This window comes from Serinus canaria, chromosome 5 (genome assembly GCF_022539315.1).
Source record: "Serinus canaria isolate serCan28SL12 chromosome 5, serCan2020, whole genome shotgun sequence".
Lineage (NCBI taxonomy): Eukaryota > Metazoa > Chordata > Aves > Passeriformes > Fringillidae > Serinus > Serinus canaria.
In genome coordinates this window covers 9872962-9885223 of record NC_066319.1, presented here as the reverse complement: position 1 = coordinate 9885223, position 12262 = coordinate 9872962, and the positions used below count along the sequence as shown (strand labels likewise).

The 12262-nt window shown below is 51.9% G+C and overlaps 1 protein-coding gene across 2 annotated transcripts in view; it reads right to left on the bottom strand.

Moving 5' to 3' along the window:
- BAHD1 (bromo adjacent homology domain containing 1) overlaps positions 1 to 820 on the bottom strand; it is a 32594-nt gene extending 31774 nt beyond the window's left edge. The window contains exon 1 of one of the 2 annotated variants that reach the window (XM_030240333.2): positions 598 to 820. The gene's annotated coding sequence lies outside the window, so the exon portion shown is untranslated. The remainder of the gene's footprint in view (positions 1 to 597) is intronic. The other variant, XM_030240334.2, reaches the window with a different exon arrangement.
- Between the last annotated feature and the right edge of the window lie 11442 nt (positions 821 to 12262).

Below are 12262 nucleotides of genomic sequence, written 5' to 3'. Positions count from 1 at the left end.
CATCACATCCTGCAAACCATCGGGAACTCGACGCACTCAACCGCTCAACCCTCAGGGGAAGGGCTCATCGCCCCGTTCGGGCGTGGGGAGCCCCAAAACACCAACCCCCAGCCAGCCGTCCTGTGCCAACTCCCGGCCGGGCAGCGCCGGTTCAGCTCCGAGATCCGGAGGGGCCGAGGACAGCGACGGCTTTCCCTGGGAATCGCCCCCGATCCGGCGATGCCGAGGCGAGCAGCCCTCGGGGCAAGGAGCCCCCCGGGGCCACGAGCCCCGCAACTCCCCCGGGGCCCCCCCGCCCGGCCCCGCCGCCTTTGTGCTGCCCGAGCGGCAGGGGCGGAGGACCCCGGGGGGGTTCGCGGCGCCGATCTGGCCTCGCACCGGCGGGACCGCGCGGGGTAACGGCGGCCCGGCCCGGCCCACCCGCCACCGAGCCCGCCGTGCCCTCCCGGCGCTTCCCCGCCGCCGCGGGAAGTTCCCGGTGGCCCCGCGTACCCCCCGCCCTCCAAACCCCAGGGCGGCGGCACCTGCTCTCGGCCCGGCGGAGTTCCCGGGGGCGGAGGGACGAGCCGGCTCCGCGGGGATCGCGTGTGGACTCACCGGGAGGCTGCCGCAGGCCCCGGGGGGGAGAAATCCAGCGGCGGGAGCGCCGCGAGTGCCGAGCTCCGCGCTGCTGCTGCGTCAGCGCCGCCGCCTCCTCGGCTGCGGGATGGGGACGAGGCGCCACCGCCGCCGCCCGCCCCTGGCCGCGGGGCGTCGCGGAGCGGGCGGGCGGAGGCCGGAGCGGGCGGCGGAGGGGCCGGGAGGGGCGGAGGAGGGGGCGGAGAAGGGACCGGAGGAGGGACCGGGGGCGCCGCCGCCGCCGCGAACTCCCCGCAAGCCGCGAGCGCCTCCGGCCTCCTTCCTGCTTCCTCGTCCGCAGCCAATCGCCGCCCGCCGCCCGCCGCTCGCCCCGCCGCGCCGGCCAATCACGGCCGCCTCTCTCCGCCGCCGCCGGCCAATCGCCGCCGCGCCCGCCCCCGCCCCGAGCCCCCCTCGGTGCCCCCCCGCTCCCCTCACGGAGCCCCCCAGTCTGCCGCCCTTCGCCAGTGGCGCGGGATAACCGGGAAAACCGGGATAACCGCCCCGCCGGAGCTCTGGGGTAGCCCCCGATGGCCGCGATTCCCTCACAGGACGGGGGCGTGAGGCGGCCTCGCGCGCCAATCAGGCCCCCCCCGTGGGTCCCTAGAGGTGCCCGAGGCGCCCTCACACCTCGCGGGTGTACCCGGTGCATCCCGGGGGCAGTCACACTCCAACCGAGCCCTGCATCCAAACTCTGGGAAAGTTGTGTGTCCCAGGGGTCCGGCGGGAGCTCCGCTGAGAGCTGCCAGGGAGGAGAGGCAAAAGGCAGAGCGGGTTTGAGCGCCCATCATTCCCTCCCCGAGATGGGCATTGGAAAGGCCGCGGACACCCCCTGTGCGGTAGCTGTCCCTGAGCAGCCTTGTGAGTCAGCACCAGGGGAATATCCCGTTGCATTTTAGGAGGGAAAAGGCCAACAGGGACTTCTCAGGTGTCCTAGAGCTTCCCCACAGAACATGTCCTCACTGGGACGCTCAGGTGTCCATGGCTTCTATGGTCTTACCAACAGGTGAGAGACATGGCAGCAATGAGAACATCTGGAAAACTCCATGTTTTCCTGGGAAAAAAAAAAGAGTTTAAAGCCCTAATGCAGACCCAACAAGCCACAGAAGCTATTTGATCAGTATCTTTAGCAGTACCACAGTCCCTATCACGGAAGCCTCTCCATCAGTTGCAGAGTGGGGTTTTTCCATAGAATCATGGAATCTCCAGAGTTGGATCCACAGGAATTGAGCCCCACTCCTAGTCCTGCACAGGAGAGCCCCAAAATCCCACCATGTGCCTGAGCGCATTGTCCAAACATTTCTTGAGATCTCTCAGGCTTGGAACTGTGACCTCTTCCCTGAGGAGCCTGTTCCAGTACCAAATTTGTCCTATTTCTTTTAAATTTGGGAAACAGCTGGGAAGGAACTGGCACATGGAACAAGCAACCCATGGGGCTCCAAGAGATAAATACACACACAATGAGGGCAAGACCCTGATGATCTGCTTGAAATTCAGCTAAACTGCAGGAGACTTAAGAGCCTGAAATACTTCCTGCCTTGTTCCGGTGGTCCACAGGGATCTTGCAAACAACAGCAGGATCAAGCACTGGTATGATTATTGCAGGATCCAGATGTTTCACAGGAGAAGCTTGAGAGGAAATTCAGCTATTTGGAGACACTGATTCCTGAAACAAATACCAGTCATTGGTGATGGAGCAGGGAATAATAAATAAACTTAACAGCTACACCCCTGGAAGCCCTCAAGGTGCAGTAGGGCAACTCTCCTTAAAAACTCTCTGATACTGTTTACAAGTTGGTCTTAGATGATCCTTGTGCATCCTTTCCACTTCAGGATATTCTGTGATTGCCCCATTTCACTGCCTCCCTTTGGAAACTGAACCCTTGGATGAGATTTTCTAGGCTCTATTTAATGCAGCTGGACATCACCAAGAGCCACTTCACAAGCACAAAGGTTCTATCTCCTCAGACCAGAGCTGCTCTTCACCTGAAAAGCAAAGGCAGCTCATGGTGCTGCCAAATTGTTCCCTAAAAATAATATTTTATTGGAATTTTTCCCTCTGCTGTGAGCCACTGGAACAGGAGGGAAATCACAGCACTCTGAGATCAGAGTTCAATTTTGGTGTTACACAGAGCAGATTTAACTCCAGCTGTTAGATGTGTTCAAGTGACTTCCAAAATCTTCCACCTCAGGCTCCTATAGCTAAACAGAATGATAATTGAGCAGAAAAGTGAAGAATCTGAGAATTTCAAAGTTCTGAAACCCCCCTGCAACCCAAGCAGCAAACCCACAGTGTCACAGTGTTCCAGAGGGAAACACTTGGGCAAAATTCATGCTGAAGTTGGATGACAAATATAATTTAACAGCTTCTTTTTGGGGAAAGTGGAGGTGAGGCCACCTTCTCTCTTCCAGGTGTCTGGAACAGGAGAACATCTGGACAACGGACAGGTTGAGGATGGGGAGCTGTGTGCTCCAGAGCTGCACAAGAGTGTGAAGCACAACGGAGCCATCTGCAGAGCTCCCTCTCCTTTGAGATACTAATTTATTCTCAAGTGGGGCCTTTTCTTGTCCCTTTCTCAGAGGGATGAGGGGGAAAAATGGGAAGCTAATTGCTGATTCCAAAACAATATGTCTGTGTGTCTGCTGGGCTCCAGCCTCTGTCAGGCGGTGACACAGCCGAGACACAGCATTTGTGTTTTTTCTCCCCTTATTAACTGGGAAGAACAAACACCAAAGCCCCGACACGAGATCTTCCACCCCCAAATTCTGGCTTGTTTTTTGGGAAAGGGATAACATCCAGAGCTATAGACTGCCTGAACAGTAGCACAACAAGAATATTTGTCCCCAACTCACAATTTGGGCTGTAGCAGCACCTGGCTGAGGTAGTACCTGTTGGTAAAAGGGGTTGTAAAGCCCCATGGCTGGGGGGGAGCAGGGCCAGGAACCAGCAGGGATTAAGAGATTGTCCCTCATTGCACACCTTACCTCCAGGTACTGCGGTGGGACAGGCACACACAGCTGAGCCAGAGCTAAAGGGAAAGAAGGAAAAAGAGGGTTTCATTGTTAACACAGGGAAGACAGGAAAAGGATCTTTGCATTTTCTCATTTTAAGTTTCAGGAGTAAAAACTTTAGTTGTCCCACAGGAGAATGGGAAAGAGCCCCAGCACCTCACTGTGAGTCAGGCTGGCAGAAGGGTGTTTGCACTGCACGCTCAGAGCTCTCTGACTTTCAGGAACAGCAATGGTGAGTTTTAAAAACTCACAGGAAGTCCAAGAGGAAAAATCCCCCAGCAGGGCTGCAAGGACAGAGAAAGGAAACCTGGAGCTCTGGTGTCCATGATGGCAGGAGGCTGGCAGCACCTCTTTTTAATCCAGGTGGGGATGCAGTGCATCCCTGGGAACACCTGAGCTTCCTGCACAGCCCACAAACTGATGGAGAGCTTCCATTGCCCTGGCAGCTTGCAAACAGGCATGGAAGCTTAAGCAACAACCTTAATCTGAGTAAGCTCACACACTAAGAGCAGCAGTGTGGAGGATCCTGCACCAACTGGTTCCTTGGCTGGGCCTCAGGGAAGAACTTGGCTGCAGACACATCTGTGAGGGGGAGGATGGCTAGCCCCACCTTCTCAAACAGCCTGGTGGCCACAAATGGGGATAAACCCATCCTTGGGTCTTTACGTGGCCCTTGTCTAGCTGCAGTGACAGGGCTGGGTTAAAAAGTCTTTAATTCAGCACCTCTCAGCTGCATCCCATAGGGATCCTGCCCTTTCCATGCATATTCCCCACCAAGAAACATCCCCAAATCCAGCAGTGTGATCCCATGCCTCCTGATGTCTCCACAGAAAAGGTGCTGGTCCTGCACTGGCTTGCTGGCAAAGATATGGGTTTTGGTGGTCCCCTCCTTTCCTTCCCCCTTCCAGGGTTAACCCAGTAACTGCAAAAGGCCAAATGAATCCCTGGTGGAGCTCCATGGACTGACTTGGAATTCTATTACACCAAAAAAGCAAATTGGCTGTGAGTGTTCAGGTCTGCAGCAAACCAGCTGTGGTTACAGAGGCAGCTTCCTCTGAGATTTCTGTTGAAACATCAGCATTTGCTCATTTTGAGCTGGGTGAAATATTCCCCTTTTTCCACCGGAAGAAGCCAGAAGGGATTCAGGCTGGAGGAGAGGGCTCTGCCAGCACAGAACTGTCACACAGGATCTCATTGCCTACCTGGAAAGATCCAGATTACTGTATTGGTGTCTCAGGGAATCATCTGCAGCTTTTTGGTGCTGTTGCTGCAACAATTGTTTAATTTATAATTTATTTTCATTTATTTTAGCTTTAGAAAAGTTCATGCTGTTTGTATCCTATATTGTCTATGAAGCAGTGGTGCCAAGAAAGTTCAGCAAATGAAAGGGGATTTCTGTGTTCTATTTCTTATTTCACCTCTCATCTTAAAACTTCAAAGTGCTTTAGTAAGGAATATATAATAGATATAATATATATAATTTATTGATGGAGGGCAAAAACAGAGGGACAATGAGAATAGCTCAGTGGCGACCAGCACAGTCAGGAAATGAGACTGGATTGAATTAAAGCAGACAATCACAGGACTAAGAGTTAAGAACATCCCTGAGTGTTATGGTGGATAGAGGTGAATGTGTGTACTTCACTACATCACAAAATCAGGATTAAAAACAAAGACTCTGCTTTATGAGCTGGACCGTGGCAGGGAGTGACAAACTCGCATGCACAGGAAGAATAAATGTCCTGCCTTGAGTTCCCAAGGTAGCCATTCTTTTATGAAGTGTGATTCACAAAACCAGGGAGGCTGAGGGGATCGCAATGCAAAACACATGTCCCAGAAAGTCAGGATGGGAAAGCAAGCAGCAATTACGGGACCATCTGTGCTGTGGGATGGGCTGCGGCAGAACCAGCACCGGTCCTTCACCCCTCTGTGGGTTGTTGGGCTGGGTCAAACACTTCAGCTGTGGTCTGCTTGGAAAAATCAGTGGGAACAAACCCATGGCTTCTTGTACAACTCCTTGCACAGAATTAATACAGGAAAAACCTAATAAGAAATCCCAAAGGCACCACTCAGCCAATCTGCATTTCCAGAGAAACAGCTGGATCAGCAGGAAATCTTCATCTCTCTTTTGTGTCCCTCAGGTGGGTGGGAGCTCGTGCCAGCACACAGACATGCAGACAGGGACATTCTTCAGTGGGGAAGATGTGTCTGCTCCTTCACACTCCTGCCAGCACAGGGACACAGGGACATTCCTAATTTCCTATGTGAAAAGGAAACAGCACTCCTGGATGCTTTACTGTTTCCTTGTCCTCAAACTCTCAAAGATGTCCAGCACCCTGAGGCCCACCCAGGGTCCCATTCAGAGATATTTTCAGTCCTTAGCATTATTTCCCATTCCTTACTTTCAGTACTGGAGGCAAGATCAGCACAAGGAAGAACTGATATCTCCATGGGCTTTTTGTGGGACATCAGGAAAAGCTCCAAAATCTTCTTTAAAACAATAACAACATCTCAGTGTTGGGGGAAACACACACACACACGTATTTGTTAATCCTCTGCTTCATCCCAGGGGTCAGGAGTTGAATTTGGGCTCAACACTCACAGTCTGAAGCTGCTGCATCTCCATTCCTTGTTGGCCATACATCAGGCACTCAGTGAGAAGGTTTGGAGCTCCCTTGTGCAAATCTCCCTCTCAGGGACATGGTTTAGCGGTGGCCTTGCAAGTGCCGGGGACTCAATGGCCTTAAAGGTCTTTTCCAACCTAAATGATTCCATGATTCTATGATAATCCTATTAGCATTAACATGGGCTGTGTGGCTAAATCCCCACATTCTGCACAGAAATTGAATCCCTGAGGGGTTGGCTTAAAATAACAAATACTCAGAAAGGGAGAGACGGGAGCAAAGGAGGGTTTGCCTGGTGATGGGGTCTCCTATGGGAAGTAAATGAGGCAGTGCTCAGGGATTTGGAGCTGCTATGGAGAATCATCTGGATTGGGGATGGATCTGGAGGATGTGCAATTGGCTGGCGAAAATGTTGTGCCCTGGGTGGCGGCACCTCCTTAATTTCCTTTCCTACATCTTTTTCACTCTTGTTTGATAGCAGTGAGAGAGAAAAAGGAAAGGAAAAAAGGAAGGGTCAGTGCACCATTTCCTCCAGACTTTGAAACACAGGATGGGTTTTGAGGGACAGGGCTGCACAGGGCTGTCAGTCATTGAGCAAGTGCTGGCACTGTAGGGGGAGCAGAGAAAAACTCTGGTGCAGAGACACCGTAGCAGGGGTGGAACAGCCATGCTCAAAAAGCCAGAAAACAGGCAGAGCTACCACAGCCATTAATGTTGAGGTCCTGTCCATGTGTCCAATGGCAGGATCTTCCCATGGGATGGAGTGAGGGATGAAAAGGGTGCTGGACAATGGGGGAGCTGCTGCAGAGGAAGATGTAGGCCCCATGGCTGCAGGTGGCCACGGCTCTGAGCCCAGCCACAGGCTTATCCCAAAGTCCTGGCTGCTGCAACCCTTGCAAAAATAGTCATTAACCCAAATATCCTCATTAGATCCTCACGTGAGGACTTGTAGTCCACCAAAATATTCCTGCAGTGTGAAGATTTCTGCTCTTTTGAGATACAAAGAAGCCTGGAGTATATTAATTCAGGAGACCCTGGATGATATTGATTACTCTTGACCTTACATTTAATGAACAGTTTATTCCTCAGAAGTGTCCATGAAGTGAATGGTGGCACAGCCTTGATCGTGTCCCAGCTCAGAAACCCCCAGCGGGTTCACACTCGGCCTGGAAACAGACCAAACTTAAACAAAGTGGGTTGTTCATACTGTTTGGACAGAGCCTTGGATCAAAACCCATTTATTCTGCTATTACTATTCATTATTCCCTCCAGTGGTACCCTGGATGTTTGAGCTGGGATCTGCTTAATCCTGTAAAGCCCAGCTTCTCCTCGTGCCAGAACGGGGAACAAAGTCATAATTCTCCATTCGCAGCCTCCCAGGCTGTTGCCATGGGAATGATGCAATGTTCCCAATTCCTGGGGCTGCTCTCCTGCCAGTTCAGGTAGGAGAAGCCACTTTCCCAAGGGAAGAGTGCCCTGGATTGAGTGCTGTGCTTTGACAATTAGCCAGAGAAGGTATGGATCGCTCCATCAAAGTGACAGCCCTGCACTCACCGGGACCTGGGTTCTGAATTGGAAACGAAGCCCTGGGCAAGCCTGGCTCACTGGGTATACGTGGAAGTATCTGTACCTTAGGGTCCTCAGGTACTAAAAGTCCCACTGTGATTGTCCTATTTGGAGCCTTCCCCAGCACTGCCCATTCACATCTAGGTCCATTCCTGCTGTGCCCAGCTCCTTTACCCACAGAGACACCCCAAAACAGGCTCCTGCCCAGGAAGCCACGCATGGGGCTCCTCACAGACTCGAGTCTGTGCCTGGGCTTAGGCAGGATCTAGTGGAGGCTTCTGAAGTACAAAAATCCCCAGGGGCTGCTGAGAATGCATTTGGGTGTGAGTGGCTGGTGTGGTAAGAACTTCCCAAACTTCACCTGAGAGCAGCAACCCTGATAAATCCTCATTATTCCACCACTGTGGTCAGAGATTGCCCCAGCTCTGCCTTAATCCCCAAAACCAGGGGGAACTGGGGCACTGGTCTGCTCAGAACACTGGTATAGGTTCCAGCCAGGCCCCACTCCTTAAAAGCACCTTTCCAAGGTTATGGAAGAAAAAGTTGCTCAAAAGTGTTACTTAGTGTAAAGTTCAGTTTGCCCTGTGAGAATCCAGAGCTGTAGGAAGATTCAAAGCTAGAATGGGGAACAAGGCAGGTCCTGATGGGAGCCTTGTCCAAACCTGTGGAGATAAAACTGGTTAAAAGTCACGCTTTTTTCCACTACCTGTTTTCCTTCCATAAGCCAAATAAAACTTAAGTCCCAAACCCTTGGAGATAGCTCTCTCCTTCCTCCTATCCTTGAGACTTCAAAGCATAATCTCAAAATTTCATCAGTGCATGTTTACTCCTATGCCTTGCCCTAAATTTGGGTCTGAGTGGATCATCTCTGTACCAAACGTCCTTGTGCTGTTCTCTGTCACATTAGAACCTGTGCAGCCCTGGACTGCCCAGACTGGCACCTCCTCACCTGAGAGTTGGTGGTGTCCAGGCAAGTCCTTCCTGCTACACAGGGACTGGATTTGGAGAGCTGACTCGTTGCTCTCTTTAAAACAACATCTTTTGATCCAGGGAGATTGAAAACAGGGGACCAAACAGGAGGCTGGTGCAGAGGGAAGCCCCTCAGAGCCCTGCCAAGGCTGGAGTTTGGCCATGCCTTTGGCAGAGAATTTTCCGGCTGTGGAGCACAGTGGGTCTGTGTCCAGCCCAAACAGCCTTGTTTCCTTCCCAAAATGTCACACGAGGTCTAAAGCCTTCCTAAAGTCAGGATATGTCTCATTTCAGCTTCTTCATCCACACATCCAGTTTCCTCAGCAAAGAGGGGAATTCAAGGGTTTGATGTGATCTCTGTGTGACAAATGCATGCTGGCTCTTTTATCACCTGGTTATCTGCCAGGTGCTTCGATAGATCTAAAACTTCCCGTACTCCAGAAGCTTCCCAGGAATCAAAGTACAGCTGAGCACTAAATAATCCCCTTGGTTTTCCTCTTAAACACTTGGGAAGAGGAGTAGGAGTTGATCTCCTATGTAGGACAGGATGTCTGATGGCTCAGAAATTGCTGGATTCTGAAGCTGCTCAGCATCGTCAGTGCCAGATCCAGAGGCACAGAGGTCTCTCAATTCCCTCTGACCTCCCCAGCCAGCCCCCTGCCCTCCCTCCTGGTCCCTCATCCCTCCGATCCAGCTCTTTGCGATGATGAAAACTGGGTTAATAGATGAAAGAGGAATTGCTAAAGCAAATATTTTCTTTCCAAAGCTCTCTTCATTAGCTATAAACACAGGGAACTGCTGCGGATAACCAGCGTGTTTTAGAGGGTTGTGGCTCTGTGGTGAAAGTAGGGATTGGGGACATATGGATTTCTGATTTTTTCTTAAAACCAGCATTGCTCCAGCACCTCATCTCTACTTTGTGGCCTGTCCCTAGGGCTGGAGAGGGAACTGTGGCACAGTTCCAGCATGGTTCTTTCTTCCCACAAGCATAGCTGGGGTGGAGGATGTCGTTAAATCCCGATGTTCTAAATTTGGTGGGCAAAGATGTCTTCAGACACCTTTCAGGGGACACACCAACCTTCAAAAACAACCCCCTGGCCAGAAAAATTTTCTGGCAGCAGCACTGGAGCAACAAAACCCAAGGAGCAATGAGCACAAGATGCTTCCCTCACTTTAACATCCACCTAAGAGCAGTGGTGATGTAAAAATCCTCCCAACCTTTGGGAAAAGGGAATAAAAATGTGATTTGAACACCTGAGGGGCATTAAATCCCCAGGAGTTTTCCTGGCCTCTCTTGTCCTGAGCTGGAGTCGGCTCACGAACTCGGCTTTGCCGTGATTATAATCCTTAATTTCTGATTTTGCCACCTGCACTATGTTTCATGAAATTTTAAAGCTAATGCTCTGCCAAACTCAAATGGCAGTGGAGCAGATGTTTAAGTGCAGCCGAGGATGAATAAATTATAGGGCTTGTGGCTGTATGGTGAAGGAGGGAGAGGGTGGATGGCTCCAAATAGGGAGATAATTGATTTAAATGACATTGTCTGTTGGAGTCACCTGGGATCAGCTCCTTGGGCACAGGCAGAAGAGATGCAGCAATTAAAAACACTGGTCTGAGCAGCAGTGACTTGCCTCCGTGCAGACTGTGCTCAGCCTTTCCCTTTTGACTGTTCTGTGGCTTTTTTACCTCTTTATCCCACCTCAATATCAGACAGGGAGAGGAAAATGAGGCTGATTTTGGTCTTGGCCCACCTGTAGTTGAAATGAGCCTGTTTGGGTTATTCTGGGGCTTTGGGAGAGAAGGGAATATGTTGAACCTTGAAAATGCATTTTAATTCCACAGAGAAAGGTGTAATAATCACCGATGGCTAGACATGAAATCCAGACCTAGACCAAACTGTATTTTTTAATCACAAGATGGATCAAAAGTGATGGTGACTCAGGAGCCCACAGGATTTTTGCTCCTCTCTGCTACAGACAACCCTGGTGACCTTGGGCAAGTTACTTAACCCTTTAGCATGGCCCAGTCCTTCTGGTGGGTAAGGTGCTCACCCGGCAGGGGTAAATAAATTCCCCTAGCAAACACATAGGTGCCATGGAGGTAAGGATTCCCTGGAATCCCAAGATCCTGGTAATCCATGAGCACTCTCGTCCCAGAGATGCTGTGGCTGGTTCTGCTCTGTGCCCTTCCAAGGACTTAAGTTTTGGGGGCTCAGTGCCACCCATGCCCTCACAAGCCACAGCCCAGGGGTGGGACCTGCCTGAACTTGGAGCATTTTTTGCATTTCACCAAAACCAGGTTTTTTCCAACTCAGACAAACCCTGCTAGAACGTGTTGGCTTTTCAATCATCTGCCTGTCCGTGGCTCCTGGCAGCTTCCTGGCATGAGCTCCATGCCAGAGCACAGCCTCTCTCCAGGTGCAACCTAGCTTGGGAGCAAAGGCAAATCCAGCAAAAAGCAGGAAGCGAAGGATTCCTGCCTCTGAGGATGTTCACCTCCAGCCAGACCTGGGACTGGTGGCAGAGGAAGGGGGATCCACTATGCTGTCAGCAGCAGTTTTGGGGCTCTCAGGGGTGCTCAGGTTCTGATCTGTGTGGAAAGGACACCAGGCAAAAAGGGCTCGATCCTGCATATGGCTCCCAGGAGATGCTGCCATGGAGAAAATAGAGATGAAGAAGGTTTTCTAAGAACAAAAGCAGCCTGTGGAGGCTGCAGGAAGACTTCCAGTTTTCCAAGACATGCTGAGTAGGTACACAGAAGGGTGGGTGCTCCTGCATGCTGCGATGCAGAAACCAGTGCCAAGTCCCCAGCAGACAGTGGCTACTCCTGTGGACACAGTGATCCCTGCAAAGGGAGTGATGTCCCAACTCCACAGGTATGTGAGAGCCAGGGCTGCCTCCAGAGCAGGAGATGGTCCCCACAAAGATCCAGGAAGGACCTTACCAGCCTCCAGTTCCACACACCATCACGGTCCCACAAGGGAGCTCCATGGAGCCGTGTTGGAAACTCTGGCTCTTGGGAACACCAGCCCTGGGTGAGCGTGTTCAGCGCTGACATGATGCCAGCTCCTTCGGGAAGTGGGGCCTAGGGGAGCTTCATAGAGGCTCCCCGTGCTGGAAGCTTTTTTTATGCCCAAGCAGAAAAAATCATCCCTGGGGATTTCCTGAGCACGTCTGTGAGGCAGGGATGGGGCCATGCTATCACCTCTCTGCAGCTCCCTCTCCTCATGCCAGCAGGAATACCCAGGTGCTAAATCACAGGAACTCTGGAACACAGGAACTCTGCGGGGCTGCAAAAATAACCATTTGCCTTTCTCCTCTGCATTGCACTGAGCAGGCAGCTACCACTCTTTCTGTTCCTTCAGACCAACACTGGGCTTGCTGTCCCTCCGGAGAAGCTCCAAGCTCTGCAACAAGGCACAGAGAGGACACAGGCTATTTCCTAATGCCCCTGGCACAGGTTGGCTCATGGGA